General features: G+C 29.3%; 3 long non-coding RNA genes across 3 annotated transcripts; 1 reads left to right on the plus strand and 2 right to left on the minus strand.

Annotated features, from left to right (window-relative positions):
* Window positions 1-8,587: 8,587 nt before the first annotated feature.
* On the plus strand, window positions 8,588-13,795 carry LOC138338265 (uncharacterized). The gene is made up of 2 exons (XR_011211702.1): window positions 8,588-8,815; window positions 13,301-13,795. It is a non-coding gene; the product is annotated as an uncharacterized lncRNA (long non-coding RNA).
* On the minus strand, window positions 10,672-12,180 carry LOC138338266 (uncharacterized). Its single transcript, XR_011211703.1, has 2 exons — window positions 11,881-12,180; window positions 10,672-11,409 (listed from the first exon to the last, which is right to left on the minus strand). It is a non-coding gene; the product is annotated as an uncharacterized lncRNA (long non-coding RNA).
* Window positions 13,796-18,127: 4,332 nt separating the features above from the next.
* Window positions 18,128-19,109, minus strand: LOC104649051 (uncharacterized). The gene is made up of 2 exons (XR_011211484.1): window positions 18,884-19,109; window positions 18,128-18,558 (listed from the first exon to the last, which is right to left on the minus strand). It is a non-coding gene; the product is annotated as an uncharacterized lncRNA (long non-coding RNA).
* Between the last annotated feature and the right edge of the window lie 5,503 nt (window positions 19,110-24,612).

Below are 24,612 nucleotides of genomic sequence, written 5' to 3' on the forward strand. Positions count from 1 at the left end.
ACATTGATTCTTTAAATGACCTGAGTTTCCACAATGAGTGCATAAACTTTTAGACATGTGACTAGTGTGTGACACAAGATTATTCTGTTTTTTAAAACCTATCCCACTTCGACTAGTGGTTTGCTTTTCTTGAATCTAAGTTAAAATTTCAGAGGACCTGGTCCATCTAAGCTTTCTTTCCAGATCCAGTTTGGTATGATCAAGATTTTCTTGTAACAACCTATTCCTTTCTGTTAAAGCTTGATATTTTATGGTTAACAATTTTATTTTTTCTTCTAGAGCTAATTGAAGTTCACTAGCAGAGTTTTTGCCCTTGTGACTTAACTCTGAGATTTTAATCTGTTCTTTTAATTTATTTTGAAGAAAGTGATTGTGTCAAGATTGTCATTGACTTCTCTTAAAGATGCATAGTTTTCCATCACTTGTTCTCTTTCAAAACTGACAGACTGATATGCATCTATAAGAGTACTCAATAAGGACTCTAGTTCCTTTTTAGAATATGATTCAATATTTACTTTGATGTGATGAAAACTTACCTTGCTTTGATTGTCATCTTCTTTATCATCTTCAGAATCTGTTTCAGCAATGAGTGCAAGAAAATCATATTTATTTGATTGTTCTATTGCAAGTAGTGATTGATTTTCGAACCCTCCATCCTCAAATTCTTCTTCAAATAAGTCCCCCATAGCGGCAAATGCTCTTCTCGTTGAAAGATCTGCTTCTTGATTGGTCATTCTTCTGTTTGTGGGAATGTACTTATCATTCTTGATGTCTTGCCCCTTCTCAAAGTTTGCCTTTTTCTGCTCTAAAGCCCAAAGTGGACAGAATTTGATGAAGTGATCTGGGCTCCCACACTTATGACAAACCTGGTCTTTAGTGTTTTCAGATGGTTTTTGAGAAGTTTTCTTTTGAAAGGCCTGCCCTCTCTTTAGCATTCTGGTGAACCTTTTGGTTATGAGGGCAATATTTTCATCTTCAAAATCATCTGATGTAGTAGCCTTTAGAACCAGGTTCCTTTCCTTCCTTTTTCCTTCAATTTCATTTTCTTGGTTTTTCTTAAGTTCGTATGTGATGAGATTACCAATCAACTCATCCATGGCCAGTGAGTCTAGGTCGCGGGCTTCAGTGATAGCCTCGACTTTACTTTCCCAAGTTTCAGGAAGGACACTCAAGAGTTTCCTTACTGCCTTTCCATTAGGAACTATCTCTCCCAAGGAGTACATCTCATTGATGATGGAGGTGAACCTGGTGTGCATGTCTTGAATAGTCTCCCCTTCTGTCATCCTGAACAGCTTATATTGCCTCTTCAAGTTATCAATTTTGGACTTCTTGACTTGTGTTGTTCCTTCATGAGCGGTTTGTAGTGTTTCCCATATGGCTTTGGAATCTTGACAGGACGAGATTCGATTGTATTCGTCTGGTCCTATGACACAGATCAAAATTTTCTTGGCTTTGGCATTGTTTTGGATTGCAAGCTTGTCTTCAGCATTCCATTCTTTTCTTTCCTTTGGGATTTTGGTGATTTCATCAGTTGCGGTTTTCATAGGTATGGTTTGGCCATCTAGAATTACTCCCCATAGATCAGGGTTTTCGCCAATAAGATGGTCCATCATACGATTTTTCCACCATCCATAATATTTGCCATTGAACAGTGGTGGTCGTGTTTGTGAAGCTCCCTCTTTTGGGGTAGGTGGTGCTTCCATTGAGTCTTTTCAAGGTGTGAATCTTTTAACGAAAAGACCTGCTCTGATACCAATTGAAGAAACCTTACCCAAGACCAAGAACCAGGTTCTTGTAAGTTGCTTTTAAGTAAAGACACAAACACTTATTGAATTAAAAACCTTCCTCACTCAAGAAAGGAAAAACCTCGTTTTATTAATTCAACTATAAGATTTTGTGATTACAACTCAATAATCAAAAGTCTTATCTCTACTACTCCCTCGATTGACTCCAATCGATCTCTCCAAAAGGCCAAACCCACCTTTTGTTACACCTCTTACTAACACTCAACCCTACAAAGAGCCAAACCCACCCTTTGTACAACAAACTATAAATTACAATCAAAATAAAAAACAAGACAAATAGTTCTACACGATAAAACCTTCTCACTCAAGAATGTTTTAAACGTAGCAATCCTATCAACCTTGAAGACTTCAATTTGATGAATAATTCTCCCTTGTTCTCTGCGTGGAGTAGTGCTATTTTCCTCTGCCTCGTGCTCTTCTTATAGAGTTTTTGTCTTGTACAATCCTTGCTGATAAGGTAAGAAAGTTATGTTTAAACAAAAATTCTTCTTTTAAAGTACAATCCTTATTATACACAACTTCCTTCCTTAATAATATATTTAAGGTTTTCCTTATTTGTATCAACTTATACCTTTAATATATTATTTTTGGCTTTGACAAATAATTCTATTTTCTTGATTACTTGGCTGACCCATTTTACTCGATCTTGGACTCGAGCTTGGCTTTTTTTGCTGCGTACATTTGCTACTGATTATTTGCGCTTCTTGTCTATCATCAAAACATGAATTATCGATTCTATCATATTCTATCAAATAATAATAATAATAATAATAATAATAATAATAATAATAATATTTAATTATTAAATGGAGCAAGGTAAGTAAATATGACACTAAGGGGTCGTTTGGTTGGCTGCATTAGAAGAAATAGTCCATGGATTATGTAAGGTATTATTTAGTACTATGTTTGGTAGGAATTTGAGCCTATGTATAACTAATCCATGGATTAGTTATACCTCCAATATGGTATCATGGGATGTATTACTAATACCTTCCATTTGGAGGTATTAGTTCTAATACCATGAGACTATTCTAGGTAAAGACAAAAATACCCCTCAAATACTTTTAATATTTTATTTATTTTTTTGATTTTATATTTTATATTTTATATTTATACTAATAAAGTTATTTAAATAAATTAGCTTACAAATTTTATTATTTAGATATAATTTTTTATTTCTAAAATATGAATTACTTAATCTATTTATTATTAATATAAAATATTATAATCCGACTAATATTTTAATGTTGATGTATGAATTTAAGAACAATTCATAAGTAAAATATTGTCTCTTAATGAAAGTTCATTAAACATTACACAAGTAGTCTAAAACAAGAGTGTGTGTGTGTGTGTGTATATATATATATATATTACACACACATCTCGAGTATAAAAATAGTTTAATTTATTTTTCTATATTTATTTTATATTTTTATTTTATTTTATGATAAAGAGTTTTTTAAAATTTATTGATACAAAAGAAAGTTCAATAAATTTTCTCTATAATCATTATAGTTGTGTGACCTTTTGAGTTATTAACTCTAATTTATTAAGATGACAATTATTTACTCTCAAATAATTTAAGTGAGAAAATAGTGAACATGACAAAAAAAATTATTCTCCTAACTAGTTAAAAATGTTATAAAAAAATAATATACTCCGTTAATTATCTACTTTGACTCAATTACATGAAATACAAAATCTCATAATAACTCTAGGATATAATTGGAAAGTTTTTTTTTAAAAAACTTTTAAACCACACATAAAATTAGATAAGAAACAATGAACCAAACACTTGATAAAAATTATCCCTTCATTAATAATCCCTGCATTGCTAATCCCTGCATTATTCATTTTTGTACCAAACGACCCCTGAGAGGAAAATGATTTCATGAATGGAAAGCAAAGGTTGGGCTAAGATTTGAAGTAAATGTGGAAAGCAAAGATCAGGCTAAGATTTGAAGTAAATGTGTTTTGAGTATGTTACCAAACCCACTACCTTGTCTTAGTTATTGGATTCACACTTAAATATTCATACATATTTAATGAAATTCCTAACATAAGTATATGATCTAATCAATAGGTACTAGATTTGTTCAATTGTTTGCTAATATTCTCCCTTCGTCCCTAGCAGAAATTTTCAACCCCTTCTTGACGAAAAATATTTTGTTAAGAAATTTTTAAATATTCAACTTAACAAGGGTATATGTCCAACAAATTTTAGATCCAACGGTTTCAAAGGCACCCTCAAGAAGCTCACAACCTTGTACATGCAAAGGGGACATAGAAGAGACATGGTGTGGTTTATTTGTAAATGCATCATGAAACACATCCTTATTAGCCCTCATTTCTATCTTAGCACACAACACAGAAGTGTTGATGTCTTTCACAATGATTATTCAACAATATATATAGACTAGAAGGGGAAAAGGGAGGATCTTTAATGGCCAAATACATAAACGGATTTTTAAACTTGTTGAGTTTTTTTCTCAAGTATCTCAACTACGTCATTTTCCTATTAAATCATTGAACCAACCATAATTTGTTCCTTTAAAACACTGTTGGTTGATTTTGATCGGTTTTTCTGTTAGTCTCATTTATTTTCTAACGTGTTCACATGACTTAAGTAAAATACAATTATTCTAGAATATTTTCACAATTAATTGGACTAATGAGTTCTAGAACAACATATGTATCATCTATCAACACCCCTCACAAATCTGGTTCCACATCAGACAACAATATTTGTTTAAACGAAATAAATTATGGATAATTCAATGATTCAATAAAAAAATAACGTAACTAAAATACCTGGAAAAAAAAATCCAACAAGTTTTGAGATCTATTTATCTATTTGATTTTTTTAATCCTTTTTAAATATCAAAGATGGTACAAACATCCTAATCATGTCCCTTACTACTTAAACTTTTTCAACAACTATTTTAACTTTTTCAACAACTACATTTCTTAAGAAAAGTGACACAAATTTCATTTTTCATGCATTAGCAGCAGTATTAATATTTTCTCTCCGTCTTATTTTATTTGATTTGATATGATATATGTTATAATTTTTTTTTAAAACTTGTGATCTAAAATAATCTTTAAATATTTGTATGGTTGAAAACCTTTTCATTAAAGATAAAAATAAATTTTAAAGTTAAATTATTTCTAATTATTATAAAATAGTAATATTCTTTTTTAATACAGCCCAAAAGAAAAATGTGTCACATTGGTGTCATATATATACTATGCAATTACACTGTTTCAACTACTTCTAGATGATACAATTTTCTAAAAAGAAATGTTTATAATGCAAAATAAAATCTAGGCTTATGCATTAGCTAAAAATAAATTTTTCATTTAAAATAGAGATAAGTATTAAAAACACATTTAAACTATATCTTTTTGTTGAGTTTCATACCTTAACTATTAAAAGTTTGAGTTTCATACCTAAACTATCACTTTTTAGTTTGAAAAACACACCTCTCTTTTATACCATTCTCATTATGGATTTATAATACACTCTCTCTTTTATTTTAAAGAATTTTAACATCACACTACATATTGACAAAACATTCAATCTTGACAAAATATAAATAAATTCTTAGTATTAGTTAAATTAAAAATTAAAAAACTATTATAAAAAAATATTTTCTTAATAAAATAAAATATAAAAACTATTTTTCTTACCCCACACCATCTTTTAAAATTTTATTTCGTTTGAATTTCTTTTATAAAAGTATTTCATTTTTTACTTCATCTCCTCCCCCCTCCTCAAATACTAATTTAGATATTATTTTATTTTAAAAAAAATATAATTCTACCCATCCCATTTAATCCTCTGCTCTCAATTTTTTCCCCTAGTGTTTAGATACACATATCGAAAATAGTTTTATTTGTAGCCACAAGACTTTTTATATTTTTTAGTTGTTTATGTTATATTCAATACACTAGTAGATTTTTTTTCTTTTAAAAATATATGTACGTGCATATCTAACACAAAATAAGAAAAAAGGTAAAAAAAATAAAAATTAAGAGTGAAAAATTAAATAGGATAAGGTAGATTTTTTTAAATAAAATAATATCAATTTCTATCGTGAGGAGGGGGAGGGAGGGGGGAGGATGGAATATGAAAATTTTAAAATATTTTATAAATGATTCTTTTTTTAAAAAAAAGAATGGGATTGTTGTGAGGGAGGGGGTACATGGAGAAGGTAGTGGAGTGAGATAAGAAAATAATTTAATTTTTATTTGGATAATTTTAATTTTTAATTAATATTAAATTTTTATTATTTAGTTTTTATCTAGATAAAATATTTTATCTATGTGGAATGTCATGTGTCAAAGTTTTTTCATATAAAAGCGATGCATTACACACACCACTAATGTGTTTCTCAAACTGAAAAGTAATAGTTTAGATATGAAATTCACACTTTCAATAGTTTAAGTATAAACTAAAAAAAGTGAATAATTTAGATATGATTCTGATACTTTTATCTTTTTGAAATATAGTGATGTTTCAAGTGTTCACGTGGCAAAAAGATAAGATTTATAAAGTTATGTGTGAAGCTAGGTCTCATTTATAAGTGGTGATGTTTCTTTATTTTCTGAAAATTACAAGAGGAAAAAAAAGGTCATATCTATATTTGGTCTATGATTAGATCTACGAGGGGTTGAATGGTTCGAATTTACATTATTATTGAGCATCATACTTATTTGATAGACTTAATTAAAAAATATAATTATATATTTATTATCAGCTATAACATTTTATACAATGATAGACACTTAATCTTAATTATTAATGATAAAGTATCAAAATAACGATTATGAATTCAAATCACTCTGCATGAGGCAGGTGGTTGGAGGGGATTGTTGCCTTGACTCTAACAAGGGGACATGAATTTATTGTTTCATGCACTTCCTAGCGTAGTGGCATAATGCATTTATTTATTTGACATTTTCAACATATTAGTAAAATATATATATATTTTTTTTTATGTTTTTCTTAACATTAATTATTTATTTTTAAAACAGAAAAGAATTATATTTATCTCTATAATTTCAGTATCAGATTATATTTACTCCTTGTTATATTTTTTAAATATATTTACTTTTGAAATTATTTAATTCATTTTTCTTTTTCGAAAATACATGAATAATCTCAAAAAATATCGCCAACAAATCTTTAGCTTTGAGGGAGCTTCTATTTGACATTTAAAACTATGGGACAAATCTACAAAGAAATTTATTGTCTCCCCTACATATATCCACCGCAATAATTTGTTGTTTTAACCTCTATAAATATTTTTACATAAGGAATTCTTCTTTCACATCAATTTAAATTTTAATTTCATTTGCCTTTTAACATTTCAACTTACTTCTAATTATTTCGTTGGAGTTACATTCCTTTTATTTCAAAGATCAAATTTAAATTAGGGTTGTTCAAAATCGATAACACGAATAAAAAAAAGTTATTAATTTATTAGTATTGAGTTATTGGTTTAGCAGTTAAATAACAATTTTAATTATTTTTATTGGATTATCAATTTTGTTAATGGATTGAGTTTTTTTTTGAACGTGTTAACCGATAACCGATAGTAAATTAAATATTTAAATTTATACTATCTTGTATTTAAAGTCCGTCACTTATAGTTTGGTTTCCTATATTTATACACTTGGTTATTCTACAATGTAAAAATGTTTGTTTTTGGGCAAGAGGTAACTTGTGAACTCATGTGCATGGTTCATTTGGTTTATTACCTTGTTTCTAAGTGATTTTCGATGGGTTTTTTTTGTGAGTCAAATCTTAACGGTTGAACCAATAACCAAACCAATAACGATAAAAACCGATAAATCAATAATCGATAAGCCAATATCTTAATAGTTCAATAACGGTTTAGCATCTCTAAAAACCGATACAAATAAGCCAAATTGATAAATTTTAAAAATTGTACTGATAGATATGCAACCCTAGCTAGTTTAAGCCCTTTTAATAGTGAAGACTCTTAATCTCTCGAGGATCCTTAAAATGATTAATATTTAATTTTGTAAAAATTACATATTAGCATCTTAAAATCATATCGCATGGAGCGTTCAATACAATATTCTGAATTTGCATATTGATAATAGACAAAATAATACAAAAATATTACTAACTGAGAGTTCTAGTTTGTCATTAATAAAATCGTCTATTTATATTCCTATGTCCAGCAATGGTTGTCAACTGTGAGTTTGACACACATCTTAGAAAACAATAAATATTAGGAGTAATATTACTTATCATCCTTTCACTTTATTAAATTTAATGCTTTGAGAAATGTGTTTGATGATAAATAGTATTTAATAGCAAGGGTAAAATAGATATAAAAGATCAATTATCTCTTCATTTTCTAAGCCATACAAGTATTGTTTGACGACTATCTTTAATATAGCGGACAACAATTATTGGACGAAGAGAGTATAAAATTAGAGATTAGTAGATATTCCGGGGAATATGTAAGGGGAGAGCTAAGTGGTTCATCATATCACTTTTTATCGAAAAACTATACTTGATATAATTCCTAAAACATTTTCATAAAAATTGTTTTTATTATTGGCCTAATTCATCGATAACCCCTTAAACTTGGTACAATGTCTCACAATTAGGATCCACGTGTGTCACTTTAACACTTTTTGCACAAACTTCGCTAGACATAGGCACGTGCAACACAACCGTTCTACGTGGATCAATTATATGATGCCAACTCTTAAACCTCTTTACACTTTTTTTTTTTGCAAACTAAAAGAAAAACTGAAAAAGGGAATGTTGATCTTTCAACTCCTTCATACGATTCTCTCTCTTCTCTGATGAAAACCCTAAGCAAATCTGTTTTCACTTCACATGTATTCCTTTGTTTTTCCTTCAATTCGTTCTAAGTAATAACCATTGTTGTATTTATGTTGCCATTTTTCAGATTTAAGATCGTATTGACGAGGTTTTGGGTTGTGCGACATTGGAGAAATTGAAGGTAATAGTGTATTTTGTTTTCTTGAAAAAGGTGTATTTTGTTGTTGATTCTGTTTTCTTTAATTTCATATTTAATCTAGGTTTTGACTTAACTAGTGCTGATAAAGTAAGTGACTTTTTGGATATTTTTTTTATTGGGGGTCTTCTTTTCGGAATATGTACAACTATATTTTAACTTATTTTCATCATGGGGTATGTTGTTGGAAACCTACCTACTTACTAACTAACGAGAAGTAAATGTATTTGATGTTAGCATAGATAAAGATCCTTTTAGTCTTGCCGAGATTCTTTCCTACACTAAAGACCTTAGGTAAACAAACGTAAAGAGATTTTAGTGTGAATAAAACAATGAATTAGTTCAAGTTACTTCTGATACTCAATTGTTAGAATTTATGAAAGACTTGGTAGATGGTGATGAGTTTCATGTGTATGCGGTCTATGAAGTCAATGAATTAATAGAATTTCTAGCTTCAACTGGTCTTTTACCATGGTCTGAGGTATAAATACTAAGGGAACTTTGGAGAATGATTCAGATTTGAATGGAGTTGATATGTAACTGTCTGGAGGTGATACAAATCACAATGAAGCTAAATTGAATCTACCTAGTAGTGGCAGATATGTTTATGCTATTCCAGATGAAAATGATTCAGATATTGATAAAAAATTGAGATCCATTAGGGCTAAAAGGAGAAACAAAAGAATCTATAATCGTAGGAAGAAAATAAATGCTAATCTTAGGAAAAGGAAAATAATACCTGAAGAAGTATCAATAGGTGAGGCTGGTGTGGATAGAGACTTCGAAGATATTGGAATAAATAAGAAGGATAGTTATGTTGGCAGATTGGAAGGAGATGAAAGTATATTGAAGGCTTAGAATGTGATAGTGTAACACATATATACTAGATGCAGAAACTGTTAGAGATGTTGATCTACTATGAAAAAGAAAGAGCAAAAAGGTTAGGTATGATGATGAATGTAGTGTTACTATTTTTGAACTTGGAATGATTTTTGAAAATGCTAAGAAATTTAGAAAGGCTTTGGCAAAATATGTTGTTGAAATCTTTAATCAAATTAAGTTAAGGCCTAATGAAGTGATACGCTCAAACTAACTTCGCAAATAAGAAGTAAAGCGGTCGTATCAAGTAAAGAACCCAACTAATGAGTTTGTGATCGTTCTCACGAGGAAAATAGTTCAGACTTAACTTTAATCTATTGTTACTATTGTTCAGTCAATTATTTCCTTAGAAAACAAAAGACAATAAAGGGGGGGGGGGGGTTTATTTCTAAATTAATGAAAATAACTAACTAAGTTAAAGTAACACAACTAACAGATTCAAATCTTGGAGTTTAATCAATTAATCAAAATAACTAGGGTTTAAGTGTTCCCCACAGGTTCCTAACTTGATAACTCTAACTATAACAATTCTTTCCTAGTATCTTGCATGCAAAGTGATAAGTTATGTATTTCTAAATCCTTGGTCCGACATCTAGAAAATTTCACTTCGCACCTTGGTCCGGCTACGTGTGTTGCTTTACTAACCCTTACCTTTACCTTATATTAAGCATTGTATTCGATATTTGACAAAGTTATTACCTCGACCAATCAATACTAACCTATTAGATAGTATACACTAAATCTATGTTGATAATTCTTTTCCTATTGTCTACCTCCTTGGTCTGGCAAGTAACATTCAGGCGAGTTCTAACATTGGTCATCCGTTAAAAAGGCTTCTAAGCGAAAGAATTATCAATACATGCAAGACACTATTGTAGAATTGTTATTTTAGTTAGGTTTTACCTCATTATTTGCACATGGTTCCCACAACCCTAGTTATGGAGTTTAGTTACCCATAATCATAATCACAATATTCATATATTTAATATAAGAATTCGTGAACTTACTTTGATGAAAAAGAATAAAATCCAAAAGTTCACTTAATTAATCAACAAAATCACCAACAATTAATTCCAGAAAAAGTGTAACAATTACTGAAATTAATCCTTCAATAAATCAAAAGTCTAATATCCAAGAGTATCGTAACAAAGATGCTAACAATAACCAAGAGTCTAACCCTAAAAACGAGGTTTTTTCAACTATTTATAAACAACAAAAGCCTAATAAAAGAAGGACTCTAATTGCTGAAAATTTGTCAAAACGCGTCCGAGTCGACGGACCTCGTGACGGGCCGTAGTGGTCACGAAGGGCCATCATGGCCTCCGTCATCCTATACTTCACAACTTCTTCTTCTGCTTTCTTCATTACCCTCGACGAACAGGTATGACGGACCATTCCAAGCACGACGGTCTGTAAAGGGTCTTCGTTCTATAACACTTAGACTTCTTGGAATTTGGGTACTGGAACTACTCTCTGATCAGCACGACGAACCAACAGGACGGACTGTCGTGTTTATGATGGTCCGTCATGAACTTCGTAATCCCACAATTGGTCAGACTTCCCCATCTTCCTTCAACAACTTCACCATGATGCCACCTACGGACCGTCACACGCTCGACGGACCGTCACAAGCTCCGTAGGTGGTAACTTTTCTGCATTTCTTGCTCAAAAATTTCCGCGTTCATCTTTAGACAGATTTCCTGCAAATAAAGAGAAACTTACATAAAAATCAATACAAAAAGGCTTTTGGACACACACTAAACTTAAGGAAAAAACATTAAATATACCGTGAAACCACAGTATATCATGAAGCTCATAAACTGAGAGCTAAATACAAATCCAAAAAATGCAAATTGTTGGGCTGTGATGCTATTTATAAGAATTCTGGTAACTTTATGATTCAGAATTATCATTCTATACACAAGTATTCTACATCAAATAAGAACAAAATGTGTACAACTAAGTTCATGACAAGTAGATTCATGGATTAAATAACTAAGAAATCATCTTTGAGGATTTGAAAAATACAAAAATTGTGCAGGAAAATTAGGATTATATGTGGGTAGAACAATTTGTTACAAGGCAAAGATAATGATTTTTAGAGATATCATGTGTGATTTGTATATGTAATTTGCAAGGTTATCTGATTATGTTGAAGTTGTAGAACAAACCACTTCTGATATATAAAATGTTTGGATAAGGATAGATAGTGAAACTCATGTACTAGGAAAGAATTTGTTTGTGTACTTATATGTATGCTTTGATACATTGAAGAAGGAGCGGAAGGAAGGATGTAGAAGATTAATAGAATTTGATGGATATTTCGTAAAGAGTGCTTGTAAGGGTGAGCTTTTAATAGCAGTTGGAAGGAATGAAAACAATCAGATATTTCCTATAGCCTAGGCAGTTGTGGACAAGGAGACAAAACACAACTGGAGTTTTTTTATCAACTACTTGACAGTGGACCTGCAATTGGGTACTAGGCAGGATTTTATTGTAATGTCAATTTTGTAGAAGGTAATTGTCTATTACTTTGATTATTGTAGATATGTAGAAACGTATTTTTTTCGTGAATTGTATTAAATTGTATTATATTGTAGGGTCTTCTAAAAGTTGTTGGTGAACTGCTATTAAATATTGATGTAAGAGTGTGTGGTAGACACATCTGGTCTAATTGAAGTAAAAGATGAAAGGGAAAGGAGAGGAGAAAATAATTCTGGAAATGTCCCAAGGCAACTTTTGAAGTGAAATACATTAAGGAGCTTCATAAAATGAGAAGACTTAGTAAGAAAATAAATGATGATTTCTTACATCATGCACAAATGTCACGGGTTAGAGCTTTTCAATGTGATGCAATTTAAAATAATACGTGAGAAATTTTAACTCATGGATCTTATCATGTAGACACAAGTATCTATAATAACTGTGTTAGAGAAAATTAGGAGAAAACTAATGACTAGAACTGTGGATAATGTTAAGTTTGTTGACACCTGAATATATGATATTGCACCTATGACTAAACTCATATTGGAGGAGAACAAGGACAAATCTAGGATATGCAAGGTGCTTTGGAATGTTGATGTTTGGTTTGATATTGGAGAAAGGTATTATATGGATACAATCAACTTGACTGATAGAGTTTGTTGTTTTAGAACTTTGCAATTAAGAGACATTCCATGTCAAATATGTTATTTCTATTTTGTGCCACATAAAACAGGAATCTGAACCACTTGTGAACCATTAGTATAGGAAGGATACCTTATTAAAGGCTTATAATCATTTCATTTAACCAATTTTAAATATGAAGATGTGGCCTGAAACTAGTAATTCAAGGATTGAGCTTCCTGAGCCTTAAGAAATGCCTGGTAGACCTCCATAGAATAGAAGAAAAAATAAAAATGAATCAAGAAAAAAGTATGAAAAGATGTCCAAACAATGGGTAATAATTACTTGTTGGTGAAAATTACTTGTTCCAACTGTAAACAACAAGGCCACAACAAAAATATTGCAAGGTAAAATAATTTATTATTTGTTTGTGCCTCTTTAAATTCTTGTTGAATGTAACGAACAAATTTTATGTTTGATATTTAGGTTGGTGCCCATACTTCACAACCAGCTAGATCACAATTGACAATTTACTGCTGGTTAAAGTTTACAAGGAAGTAGACATACTGAACCAACAAACTCCTACCAACCTGGACCATTAAGATTCAACCAACCTGCATCAACAACATCAAGCAACCATGCTTTATCAACAACAACAGTTTGTGGTGATATTAGTAGAGTTAACAGGGTTAGAAAAATTACAGAAACAAGCCAATCACCACCATTTGCGGATACAAATATTTCTGTTACAAGAGGAATAACTAGTCAACTACCTCCAAGGACAAGACAAATTTCCAGACAAAAAAGGAAAAGAGTAGCAACTGGAGAAGATTATGCAAAAGGGGGACCAAAGAGGCCAACTAATAGTGGATCAAATAATGTTGAATTTTGCATCTACAAACGTGAAAGCAAAATTCAAATACTAAACGTAATTTTGTCACATACTTTATCTCTTAAATGAATACAAGTTTATATATTAATTTTATTATATTCTTCAAAAAATAGTCTGAGGCTTTAAGTCAAAGGATTCTACCAACAGGTTTAAGTTATAAGAATGCAAGTTTAACGGATAGAGGCTTGAGATGGAAAATAAGGATGATATCACCAATTCCCAATTGAAACAAATGGCTAACAAAAATAAGAAGTAACACAAACTTAAACTAGATTGATTTTGGGCCTTATTTTGTTGTCTAATATTTTTTGGAATATGCTAGCTTTTCTTTGGTACTAGTAAACATTTTTGTGAAGGTTGTATATAACTTTTGATTATGCTAACTTTATTTTGAGGCCTTATTTTAATACTGATATTAACTTTTTTGAAAGTTGTAGCCTTGAATGGTATGTAATATAATGCTACTTTGAGCTCATTATAGAGCATGCAGTATATGTGTCTACATTTTTATGTATTTTGGTTTACATTGTGACGAATATGACTACATTTTGAAAATATTGTGATGAATTGGTTGTTATTTGTTTTTGGTGTTATATTGTGAGAACAAAATTGAAATACGTATGTAGCTAAAAAATCAAATTTACTGCAATAATAACATAGAATTTCATTGCGTTCAAAATGCACATTTACATCGAAAATCTACAGCAACAATAACATTAAAATACTTCTAGACTGAACACCATAAAATACTACTACACCTCAAGAACACTAACAATTAGTCTTCTACTTTCTATTCCAAACATCACCAACCTAGTAGCAATGACACCAACAATAAATATATTTCTTGCTCGTATTAATTTTTCATCAAATGCATTGACTTTCTTCAACAATCCTCACATTACCCTGTTTGCTTGAAGAGGGTGTCGATATTTATAAAAGAAAAAGTCACAACCCTCCATTTTCTATAAAACCAATAAAAAAGAATTAGACGGTAATCTTCCAATTGACTTAAAAAAATATAAACTGAAAATTTTACCTTTGAACTTCAACAAGTAAACAAGTAAAAAATTTACGTTCTGGATTTAATTGGATCCATGAAGTCTTTAATAGTGCTTCATTACCATACCTAAAATATTGACCTGTATCCACAGATTCCATGAAAGAATTGGAGAAGCTCGACATGAAAGAATAAATGGTCAAGAATTAAAGAAAGGCTGAAAGAGAGAAATTGAAATCAACGGAAAAAATTGAAAAAGAAAAAGAAATTGGGGTCTTAATTAAGGTACAATTGGAGAAAATATAATATAAATAGATGATGTGGAGTAATATTATCATTGGGGATGCTATATCAGACGAAATATTGATGTTTATGTGCCTTGAAACAATGAAAATCACGCGACATTTTAGTTGTGCAAAAAATGTTAAAGAAACACATCGGGATCCTACGTTAGGTGTTTAAACTGAAAATCCTTCAGTTGATGTGTCTAAGTGAAAGATTGTACCAAGTTTAGAGGGTCACTGATGAGTTAGCCCTCTATTATTTATAGTCCCATAATGAAGAGAAAAAAAAATACATTCGTAGAAGGACACATGCAATTTATGTGTAGTGTTATGAATATGTTTTTCATATTATTTTTCTTTCGTTTTCTTTATTTATCATTTCTCAACCTTTACTTCTTTCGATTTCAAGTAATTATTTATTTTTGAAATTTTGAATTTATTTTCTGTATTTTCTTAAATAGTAATAACTGTGTTAACACATTGACTATATATGATTATAGAATTTTTGATTTTCTTAATTAATTTTAAATGCTTGCAAGATACCCCTTCAAGTTTGCTGGGCAATACTAACATCCACTATATAATAAATAAGAAAAGAAACTATATAATTAAACATAATTTATTATCATATATATATATATATATATATATATTTTAATTTAATTGTCTCCTTTGATCATTGATGAGCAAAACTTACAAGATTAAGTTTGGCACCAAACTGATTACATGTGCATAGAATAGAGAACAATTTGTTCCACTAAATTAATTAGCTATTGTTAGATAATTATAGGGATGAAAATATATCCACGTTTAACGATTCTTGTGGCACACACCATTTGATTCGAGAGGAACAACGTTGATATATTTAGAGTATGTTCCACCTTTATAAATATATAATTAAAGACAAAGAGTATTCATAGATGTTATACCATATTCATTGTCATACTTCGATCGCAAAGCAGTCATGACATAAGCGCATGATATCTTGATCGATTCATATTCCCTACAAGAACATGCCTTTTTCAGAAGTAGGACCTATTCTTTCTTGTTTATCAACATGAATCAGCAATTTGTGGTCATCACAATCATATCTATTGTCTGGGTAATGTTCCCTGTTCCACTTCTCAAAACCAACTTCATACTCAAGGACGATGGCTGCATCGAGGCATGGATTCTTGAATTCTGCAAAATGACTATTGAAACTTCTCCAAAATTATGTCTTTGTCGCATTGTAGTATAGAATGAAGGAATCTCCACAATGATGATTTACCAAAAGATTTTCTCCCAGGTGCCTCATGCAATATCCGTTCTGATCGTGATTGTAAATCTTTGCAATACTATTGAAAATGCTCTTGTGTCTATCGGAAATTAAATACAAATGTGATTCATCGACTACAGTCTCCTTCAACTTCTCAAAGAAGAACGTACAAGATGCATCGTTATCTTTGTCCACAAAACAAAAGGCAATGGATAAGCATGGTTCTCCATATTTTATGCAACAATGCTTATTAAACATGTCTTTCTTTTTTCCATGTAAATGAGTGTCCTCAATCTCAACTATCATTCTCATGTGGGCAAATCCTTTAATACAAGTAGCAAAAGCTAAGAAGTAATACATGAATCTATGAGTATCCCTACTTACCTTGATATAATAGCTAGAACCAATATTAAGAGAGTCGATCATATATATAGATAAAAATGATAAAGTATGAATATCCGTATTTCTGTCCCTCGTACCATTTCCTTGGAAATCACACCTTATTTCCAACTTTTCCAATAGCTTAGAATATAATGAATACAACTAAAATCAGCCCTTTGAATCTCTTTATCATTTGGACCCTTGATACTGAATGTTTGATACATGTAATAATTAGTTGCATCAGAGAAGAAAATATGATTGGTTTGTGATCTCAATTCTTACTCTCCCTACATTTCTTTAAATAAATCGAATTCTTTCGTATCTACTGACTGATCTTCAACATCCACTGAATGATAATACCTATTCATTAAATCATCACCAAGCTCTCATTTGAATGATCGTTAAAGCTCTCTTTTTATTGATCACCCAAACTTTCATTTTCAATCAAGTCATTGTTGTTTAATATATTTGTTAGTTCAATCAGGGGCCTCGCAATGACAATTATCCTTAATATAGGCCTATCAACCACAATATTCATCATGGACAAGACAACATGCATACCATTCTTTATATGAATATATGATGTGTTTTTCCCTCTCTCATTCATTTGATAGCTAATCACCAAGTCGTTTAGCTTGTAGACTAACTCACTGGCCTCAAACGCTTGCCATCATATGGTCATATGAACCCTTGCGATGCAAAGCAATGAGGACTATTGTCTTGCTAAAAAAATTTCAATACCAAATATTGGGAGTCTCCTCTCATACTCATTTATAATCACCGACAGCAACAATAAATTTAGCTACTATCGTTATATATAAACTACATTGATAGATACTAGATTACGGTATCAATAATTAGCGATCAATGACTGAGAAATTCGTACGAAACGCGAATGAACAAGATTGGGTTCAAATCAATCTCCTGAAATGGAGAACGTGTATAAATAGTCCTTTTAAACTACTAAAGTTTATCTAAAAATGAGTTAATGAAGTGATTTTGAAAGATTTCTCAATGACGGAATTTTTTTTCATTATAGCTATTTGAAAGAAACTGGTGTAAAAATGGAAGCAATGAGTAGAACAATAGTGACTTCACCTATGAAAGAGATTTTCTCCATTGGAATTGATTTTTTAATATAAGAAAAAAAAATTCCATCTTTGTTGGATGAATGGGGATAAAAAGTGTAGTATTAAAAACTTGACAGTACAGTGTTGTATATTTTGAAAAAATAATAAGTGATGTTATATTTAGTGTCTAAAGTAACAATTTTGGAAAACTTGTATCTGAATGCTCGATTAACTATTTGCCTAACTCTCCGAGCTTACAAGTATCCCCAATCACCTTCCAATTCACCATAGTGCTTGCGATCTTTGGATTGTAAATAGTAAATTTAAATGCCAAATTACAATAATAAAGAGCATATTTCGACTATTTTTGATAATACACGAATGTATTTGATTATTTTTAAAAAAATAAAAATAAAATACCGCTATGAAAATTAATATATAAACTTCACACCCGTGTCTTATTACACAAGACAAAAATTACATAGTTGATAAAGTATCAATTACAGAAACAAACATCAAATCACCAAAGATACCAACATGGATTATTTTTTACCACTCTCAAACCGCACACATGTGCATATATGATCCTATCAATTCATCTTGACATGATGGTCATCAATACCTTTGGTCATACCAACAACGAAGTCCAACAAATTTACTAGTTCAGGGACATTCTCATTTGGCCTTTCATACTCCATTGTCCAACTTACCAAATCAATTTCGTCTTTTGTTTCGATACGAAGAGTTGCCTTAAAATTGTCATATTTATTCACTAGATCTCCTTCAAATTCTTTGAATGTGAGCACTTTTGTTTCGTGATCTACAGTTTCAACTACCTGCTTGGAGATCTTCTTTTCCCCTTCTGTCTTACACGAAAAAAAAGAATAAGTCATTCCCAAATTTAAGAGTCCTTTAGAAAAGAAAAAGTTGGTATTGAGAAACTAAATAGAGGATACAGTGCAACTTATCTCCGTACTTAATTTTCTTATAAAGTCATTTTTTCTTATTAAGCTTGCATCCCTAAAGAATATAGGAGCTCGTTGTATTTTTAATTTTTTTTTTAATGAACATGAGTATGTGATCTAAACAATAGCTACTGAATTTTCAAATCGATAGCTAATGTCCCTCCACCTCTAGTGGAAAGTCATTCCCCCCTTTTGACGAATTTTTAAAAATATTTGGCTTACCAAGAATATATGTCCAACAAATTTTGGATCCAACCGTTCCAAAGACACCCTCAAGAAGCTCACAACCTTGTATATGCAAAGGGCACATAGTAGAGACATGGTGTGGTTTATTTGTAAAGACATCATGAAACACATCCTTATTAGCTTTCATTTCTATCTTAGCACACAACACAGACTTTAGACCCATTTTACTAGACTTGGAAATAAAAAGATAGAGTTACACTATAGGAAAATTGTAGAAGATAAGTATTAATATCCTTTACAAAGATTATTCAACAATATATATAGACTAGAAAGGGAAAGGGGGAGCTTTTTTAAAAAAATATATATTCTAATTTAAGATTATTTTATTAGATATGTTATTATATTTTGGAATTATTTCAAAATAAACATTTCTCCGATTAAGCATTAGCTATGTGACTTTATTGTTTTAACGGTGTCAAAAATGTCATCCCATTAGTTATATTGGGAAAAGAGTCTGAAAAATATTTTCATTTTGATCAAAATTATTATTATGATACTAAATTTTATGTACAACCTTTTATCTCTGCACTATTTAATAGCGTATTTTAAAGGTATATATGTGTCCACGTGGACACATTACTAATTATAATTACGCAATATTTTTTATATCCACATAGACACATATATACCTTATATATACACTATTAAATAGTGTGGGGGGGGGGGGGAGGTAAAGGGTCATTCCTAAAGTTTGATATTCTTACAACAATTTCGATCAAAAATCGGATATATTTCAAACCCTTTTCCCAATTATATATAAAATATAATTTTTCGACGAAGGATGCTCAGTTGCAAACCTTTATATAGTGTTTTTGGTAGAAAAGACGATCACAGGAAGAAATGCCCAACAAATGAATAGATTAGTCTACTAACGTCAACAACGGTGTTTTAAAAGACAGGGGCATGAAGCGAGACGTTTTATACCGTACAGGACGACACGTAAGCCCCGAGACACAAGACATAAGTCTCATTGATCTTAGCGTAGTCCCTATATATATATATATATATATATATATATATATAAATAAGTAAACCTTTTAATAACTTATGATTTTTATATGAAATAAGTATTAATAATCAATAATGAAGAAAAAAATGTTGTAATTATTATTTGAGAAATTTCATTACACCAGTAATAAAAATATGATTTAAAACAAAAGAGGTTAAAAAATAAATTTAAAACATTAGAGTGTACGTTTTTATACAAGGACTTATGCCTCAAAATTTAGGACTTATGCCTTATAGATCTACGTCTTTAATTTATGTCTCAGAGCGTTTTTGATATGCCCCACGCCCCAAAAACATTTTTAGAAACACCGATTAACAATATCTTTCTTCATATATGAGACTGTCGGCTTTTATATCCTAAACTATAGATATGAGAAAAAAAAGATAGATATTTCCGAAAAATTAACTTTGATTCGTCAAGTCAGCAGTTGGCGACGTGTTTATCTTGTGTGACAACACTACAAAGCGAGTTTCTTTTTAAGAGAAAAATATGAAATTTTTATTTATGATCGTTATAAATTGAATTATAATCAAATTGATTTGATGGTTTACCAATGTCGCTTCCCCCCTGATTTCAACCACTTCTAGCACTGATGCTATGCAATTATGTCTCAACCACTTCTACAGTATACGGTTCTTTTAAAAAATGATTATAATGCAAAATGAAGATGCTCATTTATTAGATAAAAAATAAAATTTTCATTTCAAAATGGGTGAAGTTTGAAGTATTCATTGCCTTAAATGAGTTAGGATGGAGAAAAAGATAAGATTTATTTATTAAAGTTACGTGGGAATCATCATTTTTCAAGACAAGGCTAGGTTCCTTTTTAACGAAAAAAAAAAAGTTGTGATGTTCGTCTAATTTGAGGAAAAAATAGAAGGAAAAATTACGCGATTAAACAAATTTATATTATTTAATTACTCATTATAGCTTTAGTTTGTAATTATCAATCATGACTAATATTATACATTAATTATGTGGGTTGATTTTGAATTTGTATTATTAGTCACGTTTGTATATGTATAATTTACCAGAATATACAAATATATATATGTATAATATACAATTTTTAACTTATATACATATACAACTCACCTCTTTCCTACTTTCTACCCTCTCTTGCTTGTCCTCTCTCCTTCGGCTCCCAATCTTGCTCGCCTCTCTCCTCCCTCTCCCAATCTCCTTGCATATATACAAATGCATATGTATAATATACAATTATATACATATACAATTACCTCTCTCCCACTCTCTGTCCTCTCTCGCTCGCCTCTCTCCTCCCTCTCCCAATCTCGCTCACCTCTCTCCTCCCTCTCCCAGTCTCGATTGCCTCTCTCCTCCCTTTCCAATCTCTCTTGTCATATATACAAATACATATGTATAATATACAATTATCTAATCAATATACATATACAATTCATTTTTCTCCAACTCTTTCCCCCCTCTCTCTCGCCTTTCTCTCACAGTCTCGCTCGCTTCTCTCATCCATATAACATGTAACTATGAATAGTGATTATCAAATTATAGCTACGGAGACTGATTAGACTAATTTTAAGTGGCTATATGTGAAAGTTCCCCAATATAAAATAGAAATCTATTTATGGGAAAACTCCTCTTGACCAGAATGATTAAATAACATATTTTACATTTTTTTATTTTTTAATATTAATATCTTTTAAATTAAAAATAGAAAAGATCTTATTTTAAAATAAAAAGAATATTATAGACTTTTTAAATTTATGGTATAATTCTAGCCAATTTTTTTTTATCCATTTAGCATTATCCTATTTTTTATTTGAAACTCCCTCCTTGATATTACTATATTATCCTTTAATTTTATTAAATTTAATGTTTTGATAAATCTGTTAACTGATACCCTCTGTCTCTAATTAGTTGTCCACTTTTGAATTGATACACCTATTAAGAAAATAATTATTGACGTAGTGAGTTTATCATTTTACCTTTAATTATAAAGTAAATGAATTAAAAACTTAAGATTTGCTAGAAGTTCTACCTTTTTGAAAGTAATTAATTGAGTTTATAATAAATAATTTTTTTTGTTCTTTCTTGATTTGTCAAAATGAACAAATAATTAGAGATACAAGGAATAAATATACTTAACAACAAGGATATAATAAAACATAAAAAATAAATTATCTCATAACTATTATTGAACGGAATAAAGGATGTTGATCTTCTAAAAAAATTATTTGAAGTATTCTTGAAAATTGAACTTGCTATTCATTTCAATTATGATATTTCGAGTAATTTCCCTAGATAGTCACCCATGTTTTGAAAATTACCTAGGAATATCACTTATGTTTATTTAGGACTATAATATCACCAACTTTGCCTATTTCTCTCAAAATATACTTGACACAAAAAAATATATTATTTCTCTTCTACTAGGGTGTCATGTCACATTTTTTAATTTATTATTAATATTTTTTTAATTCTTTTAAAGAATAGGAGGAACCTACATATCTTCTTGAAGAACCGGAGGAACTCATATCATAGTTCTTAATGTAATTTTTTATATTGGGTATAATATGTGGGTTTGTCTATTTTTTTAAAAACAGAAATCTATCAATATAAAATAAGAGAAGTAAAAAGTGTCACATGTCAGAACTACAACTATTCAAGAATCTTAATTTTTCAAAAAACATTTTAAATATGCTCTAAAAATACAATTAAAAAACAGGAATTTCAATATATCTATTTTAAATAGAAAATAAAAGTTCTTGTTAAAAAAAAACTGTAACGACAAAAAATGGATGATTTTTAAATGTCTCTAATTTCAATTTTAAAGGAAAAAATGAAATTGAACTATTTAAAAAAAAAACAGTAATGACTATTACAAGAAAAACATGAAAGATCTTTAAACGCTTCAAATTTCTAGTTTTAAGGTTAAAAAATGAAATGTGAAAATTGATTTATTTTATAAAAAAAGCTGTAATGTCTATTTATATTTATCACACTTTCAGTGATTTTAAGGAATGCTCCAACAAAATAGAATGTAGAAATATCTATCTAAATGGGAGAAGAAAAAGTGCACCATAAAAAAACTCTAATTATTATTTAAAAAATTAATTAAAAAACTTATATTAAAAAATAATAATTATCATTCAAAAATTAAAAAATTTATTTTTAAAAAATAGTTAAAACAGTTCATTACTAGTTAGTTGTAGAAATGGGGTACTTTATTTTTTATTCATTTTAAAAAATTTTCTTTATATATCTAAAAAATAAAATATTTTCAAAAAACATAAATAGAAAACAATATTTTATTTAAAAAAACATACTGCAACCTAACGTTTAAATAGGTTTAAAGAATATTTTTTTAATAAAAATAAATAAATAATGTGACATGACATCTAATAGGAGAGAGATAATATATTTTTTGTATTAAGTAATATTTAAGGAAAATAGATAAAGTTGGATGAATTATAATCCTAAAATAAACATAAATGATATTTATAAGTAATTTTCCATGAATGAATCTAGGAAAATTACTCTAATATTTCTAATGAAAGAATAATGTTTTGTAAAAGGTCAAAAATATACAATAAAGGCAATAAAGGCACTAGTAGGCATACGCATAATTCAGAGAAAAAAAAAACTAAAACTAAATAGTCAGACAAAAAGATAATATTGTTATGATTATTTTTCCATCTATTTACTTGCTTATTTTTTAAGTTAATATATATATATATATATATATATATATATATATATATATATATAAAATAATAAATAATATAATAATTTTATTATTTTATTTCTATTTATTAATAATATTTTAAAATCAATTTACTAATTAAAAGAATTTAAACCTTTTTCAAAAACATAACTTTCTGATAAATTGAGGGTATAAAAAATTATTGCTTTTTATGAATTTATCAAATATTTATAAATAAATAATCAAAATTAAACAAATAACAAAAGACAAAAGGGAGTAGATTAATTGAATGCCTACTAAATGTAATCTTTCACTATTTTTTACAACTTAGTAAATTTAATCGTGTTACGTACGGTGCATAAAAGTTTTCATTTTTTAGAAAATTTCAAATCCAAATAAATTAGCTAATAAATTTTACCATTTAGATTTATAATCTCAACTCAATTGATGAATTGATTTTATCAAAAAATAAATATCCTTAAATTAGTAGTACAGTCAAATACCTATACTTTTTTTTATTGAATAGTACCAATTTTTTTTTATGTTAGTTATAATATATAACTAAGAATTTATGACTTTAATATCCATTTGAATTAGTTCTCAAAATTAAATATGGTCACCTTTGATATTTTGTTAATATTTTTAAAGTGAGATTTTTAGTCTTTTAAATTTTTTTAAAAATATTAAAAGAATTAAAATAGTAACAAATTCAAAAACAGTCTTAGAAATATGAACAATTATTTGTTATACATAAGCTACCTATAAATTGAAGACTTAAAAAAGTACTCCCTCCGTCCGGAATCATTTGTCATGTTGTGCTTTTCGAAAGTCAATTTGACTAATTTTCAAAGTTAAATTAGATCATATTAATTCGATATTTCAAATAAAAAATTGAATATTCTAAAACTATATGGAAAGTACTATAAATTGCAATTTTTTGCATATTAATATGATGAAAAAATACATCTTAAAATGTTAGTCAAAGTTTTTATAGTTTGACTCTAAAAAAGAAACCAC

Source organism: Solanum lycopersicum, chromosome 9 (genome assembly GCF_036512215.1).
Source record: "Solanum lycopersicum chromosome 9, SLM_r2.1".
NCBI lineage: Eukaryota > Viridiplantae > Streptophyta > Magnoliopsida > Solanales > Solanaceae > Solanum > Solanum lycopersicum.